The sequence below is a fragment of the Bos taurus genome, chromosome 24, assembly GCF_002263795.3.
Source record: "Bos taurus isolate L1 Dominette 01449 registration number 42190680 breed Hereford chromosome 24, ARS-UCD2.0, whole genome shotgun sequence".
NCBI lineage: Eukaryota > Metazoa > Chordata > Mammalia > Artiodactyla > Bovidae > Bos > Bos taurus.
Window position 1 is genome coordinate 23,785,133 of NC_037351.1, and position 23,589 is coordinate 23,808,721.

The 23,589-nt window shown below is 38.5% G+C and overlaps 1 protein-coding gene across 1 annotated transcript in view; it reads left to right on the forward strand.

Moving 5' to 3' along the window:
• The first annotated feature begins 488 nt into the window (after nt 1-488).
• The window catches only part of CCDC178 (coiled-coil domain containing 178), a 410,587-nt gene continuing 387,486 nt past the window's right edge, over nt 489-23,589 (forward strand). Inside the window, exon 1 of the mRNA XM_024984506.2 lies at nt 489-723. The gene's annotated coding sequence lies outside the window, so the exon portion shown is untranslated. The remainder of the gene's footprint in view (nt 724-23,589) is intronic.

Here is a 23,589-nt window from a genome sequence, read left to right on the forward strand (position 1 = left end):
CGTCACCTTAGAAAGAACAATCAAACCAAAAGGAGCTTATCACCTGTGGTCCTCGCACTGGGACAGCAGAAGCTGTAAGATTTTCTCTAAAGAGGTGATGGTGGGGGGGATATCAGAAACGTACCATTCAGGGGCAAAGAAACGGAATTCTGCTGTTTTCACCTTAAAGAACTCTGGGCATGTGCTCAGTCGTGTCCTACTCTGTGACCCCACGGACTGTGGGTTGCCATTTCCTACTCCAGGGGATCTTCCCTACCCAGGGGTCGAACCTGCGTCTTTCTGCATTGGCAGGCGGCTTCTTCACTATCGCGCCACCTGGAAAGCCCTAAAGAAATCTGATCCTGATTCTAATCATAACTGCTGCAGTTTGCTTGTAGTCCCCGCCCCCCTACCCCCACCGCACCCCCCACCTCCGCGTCCCCCTTCACTACAGACCGAAAGGAGTTTGGTGGGACTGAACTGGTTAGAAAAGAAATAAGAGTGGGGAGCTGACGGCGCAGAATAGCCTAGCGCGCGCACAGAGCCCGGCAGCACCGGTCCGCGGAGGAAATGCGCGGCAGGCACAGGACCGGCTGGGAGGCACAGGAGAGCGCGACCCCGCGGTCCCAAGCGGCTGCCGCAGCGGTTGCCTGGACACCCGGTAACTGACCCAGGGGCCTCGGTCGCCGGCGCCGCGGAGCCGGCGGGGTTGGACAGGCGAAGTGCGGTGAGACAGATGAGCTGGTGAGTCCGGAGCTCCCAGCTCTACAGCCGCCTACACGGCGGCATACAGACCCGAGTACCTTGAGCCGCCTCCGCCTGGGTTACTATCCCATTCGGTCCATCCCTTAGCTATCAGTCTCCTCTTGGAGGCTGAGGCGAAACTGTCACTCAGCGAGTATATGAGAAAAATCCTCAGGGCCTTAGGGAGGCAGGGAAAGTCTCCCTCCACTGGCCGCCCAGTTGAACTTCACGTTGTCTAAAATTGCATCCCTAAGGTCTTACTCTTTTAAAATAATTATTTCTACCTTTTATTTTGCTTATAATAGTGTGGGGCTCGAGTATTATTACTTTGAATTACTATTTATATTTCTTCTTTTGATATTTCATCTTTCAAGTGCCTTGCCCAAATACTGCACATCTTAGGAAAGAGGCTGGGGATTTTGTATTTCCAGCAGTCCCCAATCTTTTTGGCATCAGGGACTGGTTTCTGGGAAGGCACTCTTTTTGAGGGGAGGGGAATGGTTCAGGCAGTAATGACAGCGATGGGGAGCAGCAGATGAAGCTTTGCTTGCTCCCGGATGCAGCTCATCTCCTGTTGTGTGGCCGGATTTCTATAAGGCCTCCAGTGAGATGGTCTATCACCCCTCCCTTCTGCAGATGAGAAAAATGAGGCTCAGAGCCTGTTAAATGACTTGATCAAGGTCAAGAATTTGCAAATTTCAGACCTGGAAGACTAAGGGTCTCCTGACTCCCAATTCAAAGCATTTTCTATTATTTCTTTCTTGACATTCATTGGTTAGTCAATAAATATTTGTGAGTTGATTTGGTAGCTTCCAGGAAAATCCCATGGACAGAGGCGCCTGGTAGGCTGCAGTCCACGAGGTCGCTAAGAGTCGGACATGACTGAGTGACTTCACTTTCACTTTTCACTTTCATCCATTGGAGAAATGGATGAAACCCACTCCAATGTTTTTGCCTGGAGAATCCCAGAGACGGGGGAGCCTGGTGGGCTGCTGTCTATGGGGTCACACAGAGTCGGACACGACTGAAGCTACTTAGCAGCAGCAGCAGCAGGTCTACTTACTACTGCATGACATGTCTGGGCAGCCTGACCCAAGTGTAGCATTCTTGAGATATTCTCCCTCTATCCCAATAAGTTTTCTTGGTCCTGCTATGGCAATAGCAAACTTACCAAAGTCAAGAACTCAGAGAAAAATGGATAGCTAGTTGTCAGACACATCAACAATGTGAAGGATTTTCACTTTCAGTTTATGTTGAACAATTATCTAGACATTTATATGTGAGACTGCTGCATTTTCATCTCAGGTATATAACAGTTCTCATTTTATTGTTGTATTCTTAAGGCTTTATTATTAACCATATCTGGCTAGTTTCCAAAACTATTAAAAATCTGAGTGTGAAGTTAATCCTCCCCTTGTCCCTGAGTGAAGTCTTGGCATGGTGGTAACTGCATTAGCTCTTATCTACAACCTTGCTTTCTCTCCTCTGCTCTTCTCCAAGACTCAGCATAAGCCCATACTCAACTAAACTGTTCTTTCTTCTGTTTCCTAGAGCAGTGAATGATACCTGCATACACTCTTCTTTGTTTTGCTTTTTGAATACAGACATCATTCTCACAATGGATTATTCCACCAGGCTAGAACCATGACTTCCAAAAGCTCTGAAAATCTCACAAATTGGGAATTTGTGAGCTCTGAGACTAAAAGATTCTCAGTCTTATACCTAATAAGAAAAATCTAGAAATGGCCTAGGACAACTGTTCTTGACCCCAGTTGGTTCAACCTGCCTGTTTGTACAGCATTCATGTATGGGATGGGCTACTAGAATTCATAGCATCTATCAAACCACGTGGATGGAGTGGGGAAACGCTCAAAAGAAATGAGCCCCCTTTCTGGGGAAAAAGGAGTATTTGTCTACTCAGAATTATCTAGGTATATGAGAATGCTGACTAGAGAATTGCTAAAATGCTAGATGTGAGTCCAGACAAAACAGAGAAGGTAAGATATATGATCAGAAAGGAAAAGAAGAGAGTTTAAGCACCTGGAACACTAATAGCAGTCCAAGAATAGGTATTGGTAATGATGCAGGGAGAGAAATGAATTGATCATGAGCATCTGTATTACATACCTGATGGAAAAGTAGTACAGCCACAAGCAGATGGTTGCATGGGTGAGCCTTAATGATCATGTCTGTTTACCACACACTAATAACACTAATAAAATATATGTGGCCTTTTAAAATTGGCATTGAACTGAGGTTAACCTCAGTTATAATGTTGTGGAAAAAAAGACCACCCAAATGAAAACAAATGGATAGTTTTTTTTATCCAGAGCTTGCTATAGCAAGGGAGTCAGCCACCATCATTGCTTAGGATAGAAACTGAAAGGCAGACGGAGGAGTGGTAAAGTTTTATAGTCGAAAAGAGAAAGGATTCAGGTATGCTCTGACCGGAAGCTGCTGACATGGGGAAATTGGAGGCGGGCTCTGGAAGTGGAGCACCCTCTGAGGTTGGTTTGAGGAGTTTATTTGGGTTTCTCTGGTTGGTCCTAAATTAGAAGTGCAGGCAAATACTAGGGGAGCTGGAAGTAACTGACGAAGCACTGACTGTTTGGGGATGATCTGCTGCAGAGGCTTTGGTTTGGCTTCTGGATTGTTTGGTGCAGAGACTGTGGGTTAGAATTCTATTTTTATATGTGATCTGGTCATTGACCATTTATATATTTAGTCCCTCCATGCTCATGAAAATTCAGCTAAGTAAATTTAATTTTACTCTATTTGAAAAAAAACTGAGATGTGGAGAGATTTGGAAAGGTTAAGGATTATATTCATGAACATATAATTTGCTATTGAACCCTTATTCACTGAATTTAAATCATTACCATTTATTAAGCACTTATTATATGCTGGTCAATGGACTAAACAGTTTGCATATATATGTTACATTAATCCTCATAGTAACACTGTGAAGCATTACTGTTTTCACCATTTTCCAGTGGCGGAGACTGATGCTCAAATTCATTAAGTACCCTTCTCAGGGTCATACCTTGGAGTCCATCTGGAATTTTATTCCACATCTAACTGATTTAAAATCTATGTCCTTTAGCACTTTATTAAATTGTCTCCTCCTTGTATAACTATATCACTCTATTTCAGCTTAGTTTATATCTATGAACATTGCCATCTGGCTTCCTTTCCTAAGTACTTATAGGATCTTTGTGTGAACAGAGGTAATTAAAAGTCTTTTCTGTGTGAACTGAAGGGATTTACTCCACTGTTGGGGATGATGGAAAAACTTTGTATTTTTAATCATAAATCAAAGAAATGGATGGGATGCTTGGGCATGTGAAATTACACAGTGAAGATGGAGAGGTAAAGAAATGGTTGAAAATACAGTGAAAGAGTACAACCAAGAAGGTGTGAATATCTAAAATAGATTCTTCTCTTAATGAACCAATCAAATAGTTTGGCTGGAAAATCAGTTATTCAAATATCCCTGTGCTGTTGTTAGTAACAAATTTCATGGCTAACTGGACAATTTTTTTTTACTTTAAACTTGTTTTGTGAAAATGAAACTATATTTGTTTTTTTTTTTTTCCCTTGAGAAAAAACCTAGCCTCAGGAATTGTAATTATTGAGCCCCTAAATTACACTTGTGTGTGACAAATTACTCAAGAGACTGAAAAACTGAGGACTTTTGCTATTAAAATTATGTCATCCAGTGTTAATTATGTGTTAATCACCCTCAGTATTCCACAGATTTACAGAGCTTAGTTTACTTAGCTTATGGTGTTGGAACAAGTGTACAAGGATATAGCACAGAAACAATAGAAGAAAGACATTCACAGGGAAGGGTCCAGAGATCTCAGGCATAGATTTCTTTATTCTCCCATCTCTGGGTCTCGCAGGTATTCTTGGTCTAACCACTATGTGTGCACATCTCAAGCACCTCCTAAGCAGCAAACCCAAAATTGCTCATGATGGAGATCTCTTATCATGAACTCCTCATAAAACATATATTCTAGCTATGCTGCTAGACTCTAATTTGAAAGCCCCCTCCTCCAGGCTCTGAAATTAAGTACATTATAAATCCAATTATTATTACTAAACAGTGCTTGCAGGCTGATATATCTTGATCTGCAACAATTTACAGGCCCACAGTTTCAAAACATCATTTATCTTTAGCTAATGCATTCCATAGCATTGGCCAAGGGTCAGTGGCTCTATAGGTAAGCTACAAGTAATCCACACCAGCTAAGATGGACCCATTATAGCATGGTCTATGGACACAGAAACTTTTACACTAAATGCTCAAACCTTTTCCATAATAGAAATAGCAAATGAGTAAAAATCCCTTCCTGCATCTACATATCACTTCATGTATAGCTCTTTCCATCTCAAATCTGTTCAGTTTATGGAAAAAGTGTTCTACTCACATCTTTCCTTCTTCCCCACGTATTGACTCATGGGTTTCTTGCTACCAATATTCCGCTTGTGTCATTTAAGGTAAATGTTCATGTTAAGGTCACTCCTGACCTATTGGCACATTAAATGGATATTTCCCCCCCTAGTTTTTATCTTATATCTTATTTTTGAAGCTCTTTAGGTTGTTGGCACCTTCTTAAAATTCCTTTCTCTTGGTTTCTATGATCCCATTCATTTCTGTTTTCCCAGCAATTTCTCTAGAAGTTCTTAATGTTTGTTTTCTTGGCTTTCATTGACAACATTCCTTTTTGTGTGACCTCATCCACTACCAGCTCCACAATATTAATACCCCAAACTCCAGCTCTAGTCTCAAACTTTCTCATGAATTTTGGACAAACATACATTATAACTATTAAAAAGCATCCATATATAAAAATTGAAAGCCATCTCTCCTCTAAGCCATACTAAATCCTTCCTCATATAGACTCAATTCAGGATAATGGTGGTACGATTCTTTCATTCCCTCATGCTAGAAGCTTGGGAGTTATTCTAAACTGCATCTTTTCTATTATACTCAATTTCTCACCAAATCATGCTGTTTATGCCTCTTAAATACCTTTTGGTTCTTCCTTCTCCTCTCCATTTCTACTTCCTCTGCCTTAATTAAAAAAACATTTACCTTGATTACTTCAATAATCAATCTTTAGTACTCTTCTGCATCAATTTTTGTGCTTTCTTCATATTAACTGCCTATGCATGGCACTAGACTGTGACTATCTGATCACTAGTATTCTCCTATGAAAGATTCTAAATGGTTAAAAACAGGGGTCTTATTCATTTTTGTATTTTTGGTGACTAGTATATAAGGTATATTCAGTGAGTATTTTTGAATAAATAAATGAATATACAGTTTAGAAAATATGCATAGAAAATGATGATATGCTACTGACATGCTCTGGAACAGTGTTGTTCAAAAGACTTTTCAATGATAGAACTGTTCTAAAATGCAGAGGCCACTGATACCTGATACCTGATACTCAGTGATTACTGAGTACTGGAAAGTGGCTAGTGTAGCTAAAGAATAGAAGTTTTAATTTTAAAATTTTATGGCTACTGTCTATAGTATAGGACAGCACAACACTAGGAAATAGGCCAAGGAACTGCTTAAATTTTTCTTTTTTTTGTATTTAATTAACTCTTCAGTGGAATAAACTAAAAGCAATTTTCTCTTTTGCTCCATTAATCATCACCACTTAAGACTGACATTCTGGAGATGTTCTCTCAAACAGTGTTCATTCAAGAAACAGTTTTGAATACTTAATAGATGCCATACACTGTGGCTTCAAAGAGAAATAAAACACATATTTCTTCATTCAAAGATGCAGCAGGAAAACATCAACTGGTAATGGAATTTGATTTTGGAACTGTTGCCATTTGGGGGAAATTTTGAAGGACTGATTTAGATAACAGTGGTGAAGAATATTTTAAATTATTTTTTCTCTCCTTCCTCCCCCATTTAGATTTGGAAGTAGCAAATGGGAGTGGACTTGTCAAAATTATACTTGTGATGATGACGGGAACCATTTTGGATCCCACTGTCAACCCCACCTGAAGGTGGTAATGAACTTCTGCTGGTTTCTTTGACTTACGTAATTTTCATTACATCTCCTTTCTTTTCTACTCTTTATTTTATACCTGCTTGATATCTCAACTGTTTTCAGATTTATTAATTTCTTTGCATTTTATAATCTGATGTCACAGATGATCCAATATCATCCCTCTGGCTCTAGGCAATTTCATCAAACTGTGTCATTCATTATAACTGGCTGCTTTTGTGGTATGCTAGCAAATTTTCAATCAGTATGATAGCATTTATAGCCAAGTTAATTTAGATTAGTTAGCAAATATTATGCCATGAGATCATGTATAAAATGATATCACTAGGGCCCAAATATGTAGTGTATAATGTATTTCTTTACTCATTAATTTGAACACTTCCACAGAAAACTGCAATAAGAAGCTCCTGGCATAATTTCTTTTTAATAAATTCTGAATGCTGCCTATTACTTTTGATTTTCTTATTCTCCAGATGGCTACACATCTACACTCTATTTTTTAGTTATCTCTCTAAGCACAGATTTCTTACTGGGTGCTATTATTTATTTATTTTCATTTATATCTTTGGTTTGTCTTAAAACAAAGAGAAACTGTTTCAAATTAACTGATAATTTACAAATAGGAAATTAGTGAAGAGCTTAATTTTCCAGTATGACTTAATATCTCTCAAGAGCTATACCACTCGATGAATTTCTGATTTTTACACTAAACATTAACAATTTAAAATCATGTAGTAGTGAAAATTATACAAATCCTAGAAAATATATTAAGTAATGCTTGTATTGAGATCTTTGATAAATCATAGTAATTTAAAAAATCCAAACATTTATATCTTAAAACCTTTCAAAAATAGCATTACTTACTTTCTTTCAAAATATTTCAAAAATAGCATTACTTACTTTCTTTCTCCCCATGGTATAATGATAACCTCATAGTAACATCTACTTTGATTTTCTTCTTTAAAAGTATAAGAAAGTACCTTTCCATACAAAGAAATCACTCTTGTTGAATTACTGGTCAATCATGGAGTGGGAAGCTGTTAAGGTACATTACTGTTTAGAATGAAACGTGTAATAGGAAACCTTAGTATATTATTAAATTTTTCAACTAATGGCTTACAGCTATAGTTAGAGGGAAATAAAGCTTCATTATCAAACTTCACCCTATTCTTCTTTATTTTCTTATTAGTTTTAGTCTCATATTTTCCTTCCCTTTGAATGACTTACTGGGTTCTGGTAAAGAAGGTAAGAAGAAGAACACTGACTGAATAGAAGATGACGGGGTGAGTGGAGGTAGTACATTACCTGTTTTCAATTTCGTGTTTCAGGACCTCTAGGAGGAAAAATAATGACCTTCTGCCGAGGTCATATTCAAGAGGGAGTTAGTCTTTCCATTTTTATTAAATTTTAATTTGGTAGCTCATATGAGCTAGAATTCTTTCTTATTTAGTAACATATGGTTTGTATTAATTCGGTAGCTTGCATTTGGGGGAAGATTATTTAGGGAATCTGGATGAATACAAATCAGCTATACTTTGGAGGCGCCATGCCAAGGCATGGATATCCTTTAGCAAAAGCAGAAAAATCAGCGTTAGCTAACAATTCTCAGTAGAATTTAAGTATCCCTTGTGGGAAAACTCAGGATTCTTCTCAGGTTATTCAACCTTTAAACCTACAAAATATATAAAAATGACAGGCAGAATGAAGAGTGTTGCATTAGAAGAATTAACAAATTTTGCTCAGTGTCATTAAAATATCTACACAAATATTAACAAACACTGAGTAGCTTTTAGCTTCCCTGATGGCTCAGAGGGTAAAGCGTCTGCCGGCAATGTGGGAGACCTAGGTTCGATCCCTGGGTGGGGAAGATCCCCTGGAGAAGGAAATGGCAATCCCTGGTTGGGGAAGATCCCCTGGAGAAGGAAATGGCAATCCATTCTAATATTCTTTCCTGGAAAATGGAGAAGCCTGGTGGGCCACAGTCCATGGAATCACAGAGAGTCAGACATGACTGAGCGACTTCACTTTCACTTTCATTATTCAAATATAACCTTAGAAAAGTTGATAATGTTAGAGTCTTTTCTTTTATAAAGCCAGATCCGTGGTGGCTCAGATAGTAAAGAATCTGCCTGCAATGCAGGAGACCTGGGTTTGATCCCCGGGCAGGGAAAATCCCGTGGAGAAGGGAATGGCTACCCACTCCAGTATTCTTGCCTGGACAATTCCATGGACAGAGGAGCCTGGTGAGCTACGTATAGTCAATGGGGTTGCAGACAGTCAGACACGACTGAGCAACTAATACACACATACTTTTATAAAGGCAATAAACAAACCTCTGGAAAGGTCATATTTTATGTATCATAATACCATGTTAATCAATGTACCTGAGTTGTCAACACTTGAGTTTCTTAACAGATAATAGATCTGAAAATTTTCAAGGGAGCTACTTGTTGATACTTTATAAAACAGTAATTAAATCAATGAGCAAAGGCATACCATTTTCCAAAGTATTTTCTATGGTTTCTCTTACCAGTGATCATAAACGATGAGGCTTTCCCCATTGCTCGTTCAGGCCTTCTTTAGAGAAGTTTCTATACGTGTTTTTCAAAAGAGATTTCTATTTTTGTTGGCTAAAGGTCCTACAGTGTGAAAAATTAGAGGGAGGAGCCCTCATTGGCTTGTACACCTAGGAGTATTGTATTGGGGTGTGTGTTCATTTGTGTGTGTTGGGGGGGTGGGCGGGTAGGTGTGTGTGTATATGGGGAGAGGACCTGAGGGGCTGATACTAACATCTGGGTTGGAGAAATATAGTACTGCCATGCTAAAGTAAAATACAGTTCCCTCAGAAAAGCTGCTAAAATGTGGTTAGATTCTATTGGCAAAATGATCTTATTAATGTAGAAAGCATAGATCTTAGTCTACAAACTGAGCTGCATCAAGAATACCATGCTTAAAATTTTCCTCTAAACCAGCTAGAGTCCAGTCTGGTGGCCCCATTCCACCATTTTAGCAGGAAATTTATTCACTCTGGTGTCATCTCTGTCCCACTCTGCAAATGAGATCAAACCATTTGTACCAAGTGTCTGGGGTCTGTAGCTGCATCAAGAGCATCTGGAAATGTAAGAGTCCCACCCAGACACCGTCTCCCACGCGTGCTGTGGCCCAACGGGAGTCCCAGGCTTTTCAGAGGTCTGCCCCCCAGGAGAGTGCACACTGAGTGCAACTGGAAGTCCTCATGCCTGTGATGCAGCCTTTCTGACTGCACCTAACAGTCACCACCCTGCCCCCAGGTCTGGTCACCTCCCTGGTTACTGCCAGAGCCTTCCTGGACTCACAGCCCTCCTCTACCATCAAGTCTTGGGGAATACTTCTAAACACCTTACTAATCCTAAGTTCATCTTCAGGACACACCATGAGTTAAAGATCAAAGTCATTTCTGCTTTCTTTCAGTCCAAAAACCTTGAAACAGAGAACTACAAAATCTTGTTATGAGATAAAAATGGGAGAAGGGTGTAGAGGGAGCATATGGGGAGAATATATACAAATTAATATTTCAACAAACTTATCTGATATAGTAATATTTTAACAAACTTGGTGTTATTTGGGGGAAAGGTGGATGTGATGTGGTTACCTGGGAACTTAGCCATCCTTTATTATAAGAGTGGTTTATAAGAGAGGTATTTATATCACAGGTGACAACAAGATTAATTTGTGACCATCCCTGATCATTTGTATTATAATAGCTAAGTATTTATTTTAATATCTGGTAGAAAATATATATTAAAATGAGAATTGGTGTATGTTACTTAAAGCATAGGGAGTATGTGACCTAATAACAACCAAAAAAATGATGGTGGTATACAAATGGCCAGATGTGAAATAATACAGTATGACTATATTTTCTATGAAAAATCATGTTCTTAAATTCAAAATCAAAATATGTTCATAACTGAGAATTCTATAATTCAGCTATTCCAAGGAAAATGTGAAAATGCTTTACCATACAGAAAATGTTCTTAGCTTTCAACATAGAGAACTTTATAAAACACAAGAGATCTATTTTCCATATTCTACTAAAATGCTGTTAAAGGAATAATCACTTATAGTTCACTTATGTCAACTTGATTCTTCAGTTTTGATAAAAGTGAGTCATCATTTCAGCCATTTTCATTATTGTTGCTCTTTTTCATTTTCAAACAATGATAGTTTTACCTACCAATCGATATTTTAAATCAGCTAATTGCTTTAATAATGCAAACCTCTATTAGAATGGTTGAGACTACACTATGTAAAAATTCCCAAACCACAATAATTTAATGAAACAAACATCTCTTTTGTAATGATGTCACTATGATGTAGACCAGGCAGTTTTCCTAAGAGGGTCTCTTGTAAGAGATAGCCCAGGGACCCAGCTTCTATCACTGTAGATCTAAGATGCAGAACATGTGGCTTCCAATGCTGCTGTGGAAAGGAAAAGGCTGAAAGAGCAAATGGAATGTTTATAAGGTCAAGGACTGCTGTAATTTAGTTTTCCTCAATGGCACCCCACTCTAGTACTCTTGCCTAGAAAATCCCATGGGCGGAGGAGCCTGGTAGGCTGCAGTCCATGGGGTCGCTAAGAGTCAGACATGACTGAGCGACTTCACTTTCACTTTTCACTTTCATACATTGGAGAAGGAAATGGCAACCCACTCCAGTGTTCTTGCCTGGAGAATCCCAGGGACGGGGGAGCCTGGTGGGCTGACGTCTATGGGGTCGCACAGAGTCGGACACGACTGAAGCGACTTAGCAGCAGCAGCATGTGCCCAGAAAGAGAAAATTATGCAATGAACACATAGTGTTGACTCTCACAACCCCCAAATATAATTCAGGATAGTTAAGCTATAAAGACTATCTAATCAAAAGTGCTCTGTTGTACACTTAATATACTTATTGCTGGTAAAACTGTCATTAAAAAATGAAAAAAATGTCATTTAAGAATGAATAAAGTCACACAATAGGGTTATTATGTTTAGATTTAGAAGCTATCACAGGCCTGCTTTTTAGTCAAGCAAGGCTGTTCTGGCATATTTCAATTTTGGAAAAACAAAGGCTAATCTTTTTGAGAGATCATTCTTTGTAGGTGCAGATATATCTGAAGTGATTAAAATAAATTCAATTTATAAACCAAACTTTTTCTTACAGTCTTTGTGCCTTATCATATCTCATAATTATCTCTACATGTTCTGAAAGTGTTGAAAAACAAAAAGGTTACATTTTAGGTAGGAAACAAAATCGTTTTATAAGGAGATACTTATCTTTTTACATAGAATGACTAGTCTAAAAGCTGGCACATTAGAACTTAACTTTCACAGTAAGGCAATCTGAAGTTCAAACTTACTTTTGCTAAAAAGTTCTTTGATTCTAGGGGTTGCAAATATTCTACATCCTCTAGTTTGAATGATTAATAAAGATAAGTGATTTACAGCATGGGTACCTGAATAAAAAGAATTTCTAGGTAGAAGTTATTTTTCTTTTCATTTTCTATTTTTTTAATATGGTTCCCTGAATTAAAAGATGTGTTTTAAAAAAATTTTATAATTTCCTTTCCAAAAGAGAAATGTATGTTATTCATATTATACTATTTTCTCTCCCCTATGCTGCTGTTGCAGCTGCTAAGTAGCTTCAGTCATGTCCTACTCTGTGCAACCCCATAGATGGCAGCCCACCAGGCTCCCCCATCCCTGGAATTCTCCAGGCAAGAACACTGGAGTGGGTTGCCATTTCCTTCTCCAATGCATGAAAGTGAAAGGTGAAAGTGAAGTCGCTCAGTCGTGTCCGACTCTTAGCGACCCCATGGACTGCAGCCTACCAGGCTCCTCTGTCCATGGGATTCTCCAGGCAAGAGTACTGGAGTGGGGTGCCATTGCTTTCTCCTCTCTCACCTATAGGATTGAGGTAATAAATCCATTCAGAATGTAAGTATGTTATCACCTTATATGACATTCCTTTGCAGTTTTCACATCTGTATGACTTTTTACTATATGATAACTTGATTCTTCTATTAATTCACTGTATGTACTGTGCTGTGCTTAGTCAGTCGTGTCTGACTCTTTGCAATGGACTGCAGCCTGCCAGACTCTTCTGTATAAGGGGATTCTCCAGGCAAGAACACTGGAATAGGTTGCCATGCCCTCCTCCAGGGCAATCTTCCCAACCCAGGGATCAAACCCAGGTCTCCTGCATTGCTGGCAGATCCTTTACAGTCTGAGCCACCAGAGAACCCTAAGAATACTGGAGCAGGTAGCCTATCCCTTTTCCAGGGGATCTTCCCCACCAAAGAATAGAACTGGGGTCTCCTGCTTTGCAGGCAGATTCTTTACCAGCTGAACTACTAGGGAAGCCCTTTTCATAGCTAGGTGACTTTAAATTTTTGTGGAGCCATATCTCTAGAATGTCACTGTGTTTTTGGTGCTGTGCTCAGAGGCCTTTCTCATCTTAATTTACATAAACAATTTCCTCTAGCTGCTTGCTCTTCTTTAACATTTAAGCTTTAAATCTATTTAATTTTGAGACTAATTCTATAGTCTCAAACAGAGACTTTGAAATAATTTCCCACTGATTCCAAAGTCAAACCAGGTTTACATTTTACAAATAATTGGCAAAAACTGCATATTCATTCTTATCCTTAAAACAATAGCACCTTAGAGAGCCCTGAAAACTCTTTTGTTCTTTTGTGTCATCTTAGGAACACTGGCCCTCTTTAGTGGGAGTATAGCATGGTGGTTGACTCCAGGGCTAAATCTGGTTCTGCACTGCCAGCCATAAGACACTGGTGAGCGTCTTCTCCTTTGCAAAATAGGGCCAGTATTGTATAAACCTCATAGGTTGTTGTGAAGAGTAAATGCATATGTAATATGTATTAGTGGGGCCACCCTGGTGCTTACATGGTAAAGAATATGCCTGCAATGCAGAAGACCCACGTTCGATCCCTGGGTTGGAAAGAAACCCTGGAGAAGGGAATGGCTACCCATTCCAGCAGTCTTTCAGGAGAAGTCCATGGACAGAGGAGCCAGTACAGTCCATGAGGTTGCAAAGAGTAGGACATGACTAAGTGACTTTGAGAGAGAGTATGTATTAGTAACAGCTATCATTTTTGTTTTCCTTGGGTCAGGATGCCTTTATTTCATGAAACAGTAGTATCTCCAAATAAACTGAAACTTGGATAGGGGAGGTGTTATTCTCAAATTTTTTTTGTATTCCACAAAATGTCTATTAGAAATAGATTTGAAGTGATCCATAGTTTGAAAATTCTAAAAAAGTAAAAATCAAAGGGCACATTTCTTCAGGAGCAAAAACTATCCCATATTAAAATGACGTTGCTGCTGCTGCTGCTAAAGTCGCTTCAGTCATGTCCGACTCTGTGCGACCCCATAGACGGCAGCCCACCAGGCTCCCCCGTCCCTGGGATTCTCCAGGCAAGAACACTGGAGTGGGTTGCCATTTCCTTCTCCAATGTATGAAAGTGAAAAGTGAAAGTGAAGTCGCTCATTCGTGTCCGACTCTTAGCGACCCCATTGACTGTAGCCTACCAGGCTACTCCATCCATGGGATTTTCCAGGCAAGAGTACTGGAGTTGGGTGCCACTGCCTTCTCTGATTAAAATGATGTAGTATTTTCTAATTTATAAAGAATTTCTTCCATAAGAATTTTAAAGCTCAAATTCATAAGAATTTGTCATTTTACTTTTGAGACATAAAGCAGTTACTGAATACTAACGGTTTAAGTACTTCATATTTTACAGCAGATGTAAATGTTTCTCAGTACACTCACTGTAAAATCATTTGATGTGACTCGGAGGTGAAATCATAATTTAATACATGATATTGACCTATGAAATAATTTAACATCATAAAAGCTGATTTGATTTGCTTGCCTTTCTTTATGTCTCATGTAATTATCAAAAGGTGAAAGCTCATTTCTTAGACAAATTCAGAATACAGTAGAGATATCTTTATGAATAAATGTGTAGAAACTGGCTTTTTCAGTACTAATTTGATTTGTAGAAAGAGATCTTTAATCTTTCTGAAGATGTGCTCAGCTTTAGTAAAACCATGAGATGTAATATTTAATGCATTTTAACTCTAATCTGTTGAATGTAATATAGACATAAAGTCAATAGAAAGTCATTAAAGAGAAGAGATTAGAAATCAGAGGAATAGAGCTTAAAGATTTATAAAACAAACTATTATAGGTACAGATAGGAATGATGTAGAAAAATGCCCTGTTTTCCTGCATTTTTCATTACTATTTTGCAATACCTTCAACATTGTCATAAAAAATCTATTGTATAAACCAAAATAAAAGATTAGACAAACTAGGTTCTTTGTGAAAGCAGCACTCAAGGCAGAATTTACATAAGAAAGTATAGGGAGAAAGAATAAGTAAATTTGGGGATAAGAAGTAAAAGCAGACTTTATATGTTACATTATATTACAAAGAGACCTAAAGAAAAGGTAGAGTAAAAAGAATATGCAGGGGAATGGCAGCATGGAAGTGTAAGTGGGGCTTGTTTTTATGACTGGTATGGTTTAATACAGAACATGTTGTAAAAAGGGAAGGATTTTATTCTCATGGACATGTAACTTCTAGGCCTTGGGTTAAAATTCCTTGCTATTACTAAAAATATAAAATATATAATCAAATGGATATATACCTTGGGGGTATATATCTTATTCTTTTGTACCTTAAACAAGTAGCATGGTAATATAAATAAGATCCAAGCTGAAAATTGTGAAATGAATCAATGAATGGATGGAATGAAATAAACTAAGCATTATCAAATATTAAACTGAGGTGGATCTTAGAAGGTAAATCAGTCCAATTTCTTAGACATTTTCCGAATTTTCCCATACAATACATAAATGATTTTGTAGTTTGTCCTTAATCACTTTTGGTGATACATTGCTTTCTACCTCACAACATAGCTTTGCTCACTGTTGGAAAAACTGGAATTATCCAAAACCTCTCTGCATAATTGACAAAATATTCTTCTTGGTGTGGAACCATCACCCATGAATCTGCCTGCTGTTTTTGGAATAGGGCCTCTAGGAGAGTTTGCTTGGTCTTGCATATCTTCTCCCCGAACCCATTACTCCCCAGATTATAGTAGGGCAGTGATGCTAATACACAGCAATTTCACCCCTGGCCCTAAACCTGTGGCCAGGAATAGAGAGCAGACTTAAACTAATGCAATAATAATATTCTGACTTCCTAGCAATAATTGATTGGGTCAAATATAGGTACTTGGTCCAAGTAAGGCTTATTAAAATTCTCCCAGACATAACTAGAATCAAATCTGAGAAAAAGACAGCATTTCTTTGATGGCTGAAGCTCTACAATATAAAACTCAGAAGGTATCAACAGCCAAGGTATCTGAAACAGAAAGAGTCAAGTTGTAAAAAGAAAATCAAAACAAGTACGAAAGGAACATCTGAGGCCGAGGCAGTTCTCTCTGCTAATGGCATTTGAGTCCCTGTATTCCTGCTTTTCTTACAGATGGACTGCTGATATTTTCCATTAATTAACCAGAGTCTTTTCCATAAATAGTCCTTTTAATGTTGTGGTTTTTCCTTTTGTGTGTGTGTTTTTATGTTTTCTTTTTTGTTTAAGCTGAATGCCTCTCATCTGCAACTAAAGAATCACCAATATAACTGGCAATCTGGTTCAGTCATTTTAGATGGTTAGTGTCAGTGGTGGTTGGACATTCTTCTGCTCAGTCAAATTCTGAATCTCTGATTACTGGCCTTGGCCAGGATCCTAACTCTGATTCCCATTTGCTCCTTGTTTGATGGTTTGCATTTTTATTCTGTGCTCTTTACTGGCTATGTTTAAACTGGATTTAGAAGCTATATAGATAGAATATTTGACATAATTTTTGCTTGAACCATAACTTTAAATGAGCTTAAAATTTCAGCTATATATGATGGGGTAAAAAGGTGGTAAAAAAGTAATCACTTTTTGAATATTAAAACAGTTTATGAAGTATTTTCCATTGTCAGGTCATTTTTAAAAACCTTCTTTATGAAAAGAATGTAGACTTTAATTATTTTGGGGCACATTTAGATTAGAATAAAATAAACTAGCTGAATTATAGATAAAGCCAGGGAGAGTAAACAAATAAATATGGTATTCATAATTACTGGAAGAATATCAGTATGTTTGCACTGTTTACTGGGAAAAAAATGTATGAATGAATCATGGCTGTTGAAATGATATAAGATAAGACTGCTTAATATTTTTATGAGAATTTGAAAGAGCAGGAAAATAGCACAATAATTTCATAACCTTATCAATGTCATTAAAATAACATGGATATAAACAAACAGCATCTTATAAAGATAAAATCTATAAATACAGATAATTTGTTAGGTATTAGAAGAGCATATGATACTTATTGTCACTGATTTAAGACTTTAATTTTTGTGGATGTTGGGTATGAGTCTCTAAGTTCTCTAAAAGGTGACTTTTGATATTGTTTGCGGATTTGGACAATGGGTAACTGATTTATTATTCTTATTCCCATTAAAAATAAACATTTTAAAAAATAAAAATACTGGAATAAACTGAGAAGATCTTTTTAATGCACATTAATAACAAAGGCCTATATCTAGAACTGGTGAAGACTAAAGGAAACAAACACATCCAAGCACATATTTCCCCAGGTTTATACCCTAGAAATACTCCAGTATAATTCACAAAGAAAAGTGTAGATGAATGTTATAGAAGACTTAGTAACAATAGGGAAAATACTTGAAAAAAATTGAAATGGTCATTAGGAGAATGTTATACTGAATAGAATTCTATACAGCAGTAAAAAAGAAGGAAATACAGCTATATGTAGCAAACAGATAAATCACAAAAATGTAATGAACAAGTAAAAATGTTGTAGAATGATTCATAGAGTATAATATCATTCATAAAAAGATTGCTGTTGTTCAGTAACTAGGTTATGTCCAGCTCTTTGTGACCCCCTGGACCGCAGCATTCCAGGCTTCCCTGTCCTTCTGTTTCTCCTGGAGTTTGCTCAAACTCATGTCCATTGAGTCAGTGACACTATCCAACCATTTCATATCTTTCACCCCCTTCTTCTGCCCTCAATCTTTCCCAGCATCAGGGTCTTTCCTAATGAGTCAACTCTTCACAGCAGGTTGCCAAAGTATTGGAGTTTCAGCTTCAGCATCATTCCTTCCAATGAATACTCAGGACAGATTTCCTTTAGGATCGACTGGTTTGATCTCCTTGCTGTACAAGGGATGCTCAAGACTCTTCTCCAGCACCATAATTCGAAAGCACCAATTCTTCAGTGCTCAGCCTTCTTCATGGTCCAACTCTCACATCTGTACCTGTCTACTGGAAAAACCATAACTCTGACTATACGGACCTTTTTCAGCAAAGTGATGTCTCTGCTTTTTAATATGCTGTCAAGGTTTGTCATAGCTTTGCTTCCAAGAAGCAAGTGTCTTTTAATTTCATGGCTTCAGTCCCCATCTGCCGGGGTCCAGCCCCGGTGGATCCAGGGAATTCGAAGTGGGGACGGCGTCGGCGAGGATCAGGAAACAACTGCTTAATTAAACGTTAATTAAGGATATAAAGAGTAATAGAATAAGGATAGCTCAGTGAGGAAATTCAGTGGAGAAAAGAGGCTGAATAATTCAGCCAGAAGGTAAGAGAAAGAACGACATGGGGAGACCAAGTTTCGGTGAACAAGCCCGCACTTTATTTTCCAAAGTAGTTTTTATACCTTAAATTATGCATAGAGGATAATGGGGGAAGGGATAGAGTCATGCAGCAAGCCAGGCTTTCTTCCTGCAAACTTATCATATGCAAAAGCTTAGGTGATTTGCATCATCTTCTGGCCCGGAGGCCTGTTAACATTTTAAGACCCTTTCTTCAGAAAACTTATTTTTCTCTAAAGGTGATTGGTCAGGAGCCACCCTCCAAAAGCATTAGATAAAGTTGCATGCCTACAGAGCAAAGGTGTGGTGGGCTATAACAAGAAAAATAATTAACTCAAGGGTCCAAGGTTACAAACATTAAAGCTACTACTTACACCAATTATATTAATCAATACACTGCCAGGGACACAGCAGGTAAGGGATATGGAAACTTAGCAGCAAACAATGGCCCAATAAGTGAAAATCCCTTCACCAATACAATTTCTAATCAATCTTTTAACTACTCAAAAGAATCTGTGTTTAGACAGTTTAGAATATCTCCTGCCTCTCACAGTTGGGAGGCTCTGAACAATCACATGTGGCCAGAAAAACCTATTCAGGCAGGCTAGAGGATTTCCAAAGGAGTTTGTAGGTTGAAACACTGTCACACCCAGGAATTATTAACTGGAGCTGTAAGCTAACTCTTTTTTCAGAGAGAGGTAGTGGGAGATAGACCCCCGTAAAGTCAGAGGTGTAGGTGAAAGCACAAAGCAGAAAGTAGGCAGACTCTGGTTTGGGGGGTAGATGGGGGACTCCTGAGGCTCGATCCTGCCTTTGCGTATGCCGAGCCTCCTTCCTCATGACCTTTGTCATGGGCGGAGTTCCTCACGCTGGCTCCCGGCATGATAGAATTCCAGTTGAGCTATTCCAGATCCTGAAAGATGATGCTGTGGAAAGTGCTGCACTCAATATGCAATATGCAATATGCACTCAATATGCAATATGCTGGCTCCCGGCACCCATCCACAGTGATTTTGGAGCCCAAGAAAATGAAATCTGCCACTGTTTCAACTTTTCCTATCTATTTGCAATGAAGTGATGGGACTGGATGTGATGCTCTTAGGTTTTTGAATGCTGAGTTTTAAGCCAACTTTTTTCTGACTCAGGGATAGAACCCAGGTCTCCTGCATTGCAGGCAGATTCTTTACCATCTGAGCCACCAGGGAAGCTCAAATAAAGATGTAAAACACTAAATCAGTATTATAGAGCATATAATTTTGAGATACATATGTAATAGAAATAAACTGAAACCATGACATTTATATATTTGATAGCTGTAATTTCTGGTGAGGGAAGAAGGGAACCACTGAGGAATACACTGGAATTTGAATGTTACTGTTAACCACTTATTTCTTAGGCCACATTGTTGGATACAAGGTATTTTAAAAAATATTTCTATATAGTATTTCACAATAAGAATATTTAAAACAAACAATTAAACACAAAATCATGACAGGAAATGGGTAAAATGAGAAGGTTTTCTGTCTAGAAAGATAGCTCAGAAATTGTTTCAGCAGTGAAGAATCAAACAAAATTTGAGGAATGTAGTGATTTGCTGAGATGCCTGATGAAGAGTGGTGAAACAAAAGGACTTCTACGTGTTATATACTCTTCCAGTTTGGAAACACAAACATGTTAACTGAAAATTGAATAACAAAGCCAATGCCATGGCTGCTATGCAAAAGTCTACAAGGAATAAATGCTGGAAAGGGTGTGGAGAAAAGGGAACCCTCTTACACTGTTGGTGGGAATGCAAACTAGTACAGCCACTATGGAGAACAGTGTGGAGATTCCTTAAAAAACTGGAAATAGAACTGCCTTATAACCCAGCAATCCCACTACTGGGCCTACACACCAAGGAAACCAGAATTGAAAGAGACACGTGTACCCCAGTGTTCATCACAGCACTGTTTACAATAGCCAGGACATGGAAGCAACCTAGATGTCCATCAGCAGATGAATGGGTAAGAAAGCTGTGGTACATATACACAATGGAGTATTACTCAGCCATTAAAAAGAATACATTTGATCTCTTCTAATGAGATGGATGAAACTGGAGCCTATTGTACAGAGTGAAGTAAACCAGAAAGAAAAACACCAATACAGTATGCTGCTGCTGCTAAGTCACTTCAGTCGTGTCCAACTCTATGCAACCCCATAGACGGCAGCCCACCAGGCCCCCCCCGCCCATATACTAACACATATATATGGAATTTAGAAAGATGGTAACAATAACCCTGTGTGCAAGACAGCAAAAGAGACACAGATGTATAGAACAGTCTTTTGGACTCTGTGGGAGAGGGAGAGGGTGGGATGATTTGGGAGAATGGCACTGAAACATGTATAATATCATATATGAAATGAACTGCCAGTCCAGGTTCGATGCAGGATACAGGATGCTTGGGGCTGGTGCACTGGGATGACCCAGAGGGATGGTACGGGGAGTGGGGTGGGAGGGGGGTTCAGGATGGTGAACACGTGTACACCCGTGGCAGATTCATGTTGATGTATGGCAAAACCAATACAATATTATAAAGTAATTAGCCTCCAATTAAAATAAATAAATTTATATTAAAAAAAAACAAAGCCAGTGCCAAAAAGCACAAACAGAAAGAGGAAAAGTGATATTCCCAAACAAAATCTGTAGGATTATAAACTGACTGCAGGTACTTCATTCTTACATGCATTTTTTTTTCCATTCATGCATCATTTCATTTGCTTTTTAAAAAAATATTTCTTTGGCTACACTGGGTCTTAGTTCCAGCATGTAGGATCTTTGCTGTATCACATGGGATCCTTTGCTGTGGTGTGAGGGCTCAGTTGTGGCCTGTAGGCTCTCTAATTGTGGCACACAGGTTTAGTGGGCCCACGGTATATGGAATCTTAGTTCCCCCACGAGGGATTGAACCCATGTCTCCTACATTGCAAGATGGATTTTTAACCACTGAACCCTCAGGGAAGTCCCTCATTTTCACTAAGACCTTTTGAACTCCTCCAATGTTCCAGGTGCTGTCCAATATAGTATCATATCCATTAGCCATATGTGGTGATTTAAATTTCAATTAATTGAAATACAATTAAAAATCTATTCCACAGTTACATTAGCCACATTTCAAATGATCAGTGTGATTCTAAGTGATCATGTAGCTTAGGGTAATGCTTACCATTTTGGACAACACAGATGCAGAACATTTTCATCACTGTACAAAGTTCTATTTAATAGTGCCATTGTAGATGCTAGGGCCTCAGCAGTGAACATCATAGACCCTGAATTCTAATGGAAAAAGAGAAAATAAAGGAAATGTTTATAAAATTATAATAAATATTAAGTAATAATGAGTTATTAGAAGAAAATGTAGTGGAGTAAATAGATACTGAAAGGGATGCTCTGATGCAGGGCTTTTCATAAGGGATCAGAGCAATGGAAAGAAAAGTACTTCAGTTGATTGGGAGGGAACTGAAAAGAAAGAAATGTGTGGCCTCACAAATGTCAACAAAAACAACTGTTTTAAGAAAAGAGCACAATAATTTTACAATTGTAATTGGAAGCAGTGAGTTAGGAGGGAGGTGTTGTGAGCTCTGGCACAAGTAGAGACAAGCCAGCCAAGGGATACCAGGAAGAGGCCCTGCGAGGTACACATGTGCTTGGTTTATGGGTTTGGTAATATTAAAGAAAGAAAGACAGTGAAGTCGCTCAGTTGTGTCTGACTCTTTGCGACCCCATGGACTGTAGCCTACCAGGCTCCTCCGTCAATGGGATTTTCTAGGCAAGAATACTGGAGTGGGTTGCCATTTCCTTCTCCAGGAGATCTTCCTGACCCAGGGATTGAACCCAGGTCTCCCGTATTCTAGGCAGACACTTTACCGTCTGAGCCACCAGGGAAGTCTGGTAATATTAAATTGGAATTTAAATCTGATTCCTTCTATTTCCTCCCTGAAGCAGAGGATATTTTCAAAAGGGACAAATTGGAAATAGCTTAAGAAGATATAATATTTGAAACAATTGATAGCTAAACTTCTTTAGCCTAAAACTAACATTCTCCTTTATTTACCATTCCATTCTTATGACCCTATTCCTCCTCATGATCCAATTTCTAGAACCAAATTATTCATTGCTTTCCTTCTGAGTGGATTGCAGCTTTGATAACCCCACCCAACTCAATAATCTTATCTATAATTGTCTCATTCTCTCTTCCAGTAGCCTTATATTTTATCTAATAATGCAGCTTATGTCCTGTTTTCTCAGGAATCTGTGTTTTCTGGTAGTGCATTGATAAATATTTAACAACCACATTTCAAGACAAAACAAAAACAGAAACAAGGCCTGATTTGTGGCATTTGTTGATTTTCATGGTGTAAATCTACTCACCATGGCTGATTTCAAACTATCGCAGGGCCTCAACTGACTTGCAAAATTAATGAAAATTTAACAATCAGCTTTCTGGCAAGACCGGTGAAGGGCAAGTTAACAAGCTTGTCTGCCATAGTGAAAACAGCCTGAGCGTTCCAGGAAGCAGGGACCAGGCCCCAGCTGATAGGATGCTCTGGATGAATGTCAGCTGGAATGCTCTAGACCTTTTGGTTGTTAATTTCTGCTTTTGCATTAAGGCTGGTTCTAGAGTTAATTATTTACAATTACTGTTTCTGGGCCATTCTTAGCTTATTCCTGCTTTGGATCTCTTTCAGTTCTTCCTGGATGACTCTTCTCTAAAATTTTATGGCACATTCTCCCAGTTCATCATAGTCACTTTCTGAAGGAGGGCTTCTCCCCAAAGACCCTATTTAAAATAGACCCCTCCCCCCTTCACACTGTCTCCAATCACTTCATCATAGTCACTTTCTGAAGGAGGGCTTCTCCCCAAAGACTCCATTTAAAATAGACCACTCCCCCCTTCACACTGTCTCCAATCACTGCTCTGCTGTGTCCCATATGTTGTGATATGTTTATATTCATGATCATTGTTCAAAATGTTTTCCAAGTTCCACTGTGATATGTTCTGTTATTGTTTATTTATAGTTTTATTTCTTAATTTCCATAAGCATGAGGATTTTCTAGGTATCATTTTTTTCTT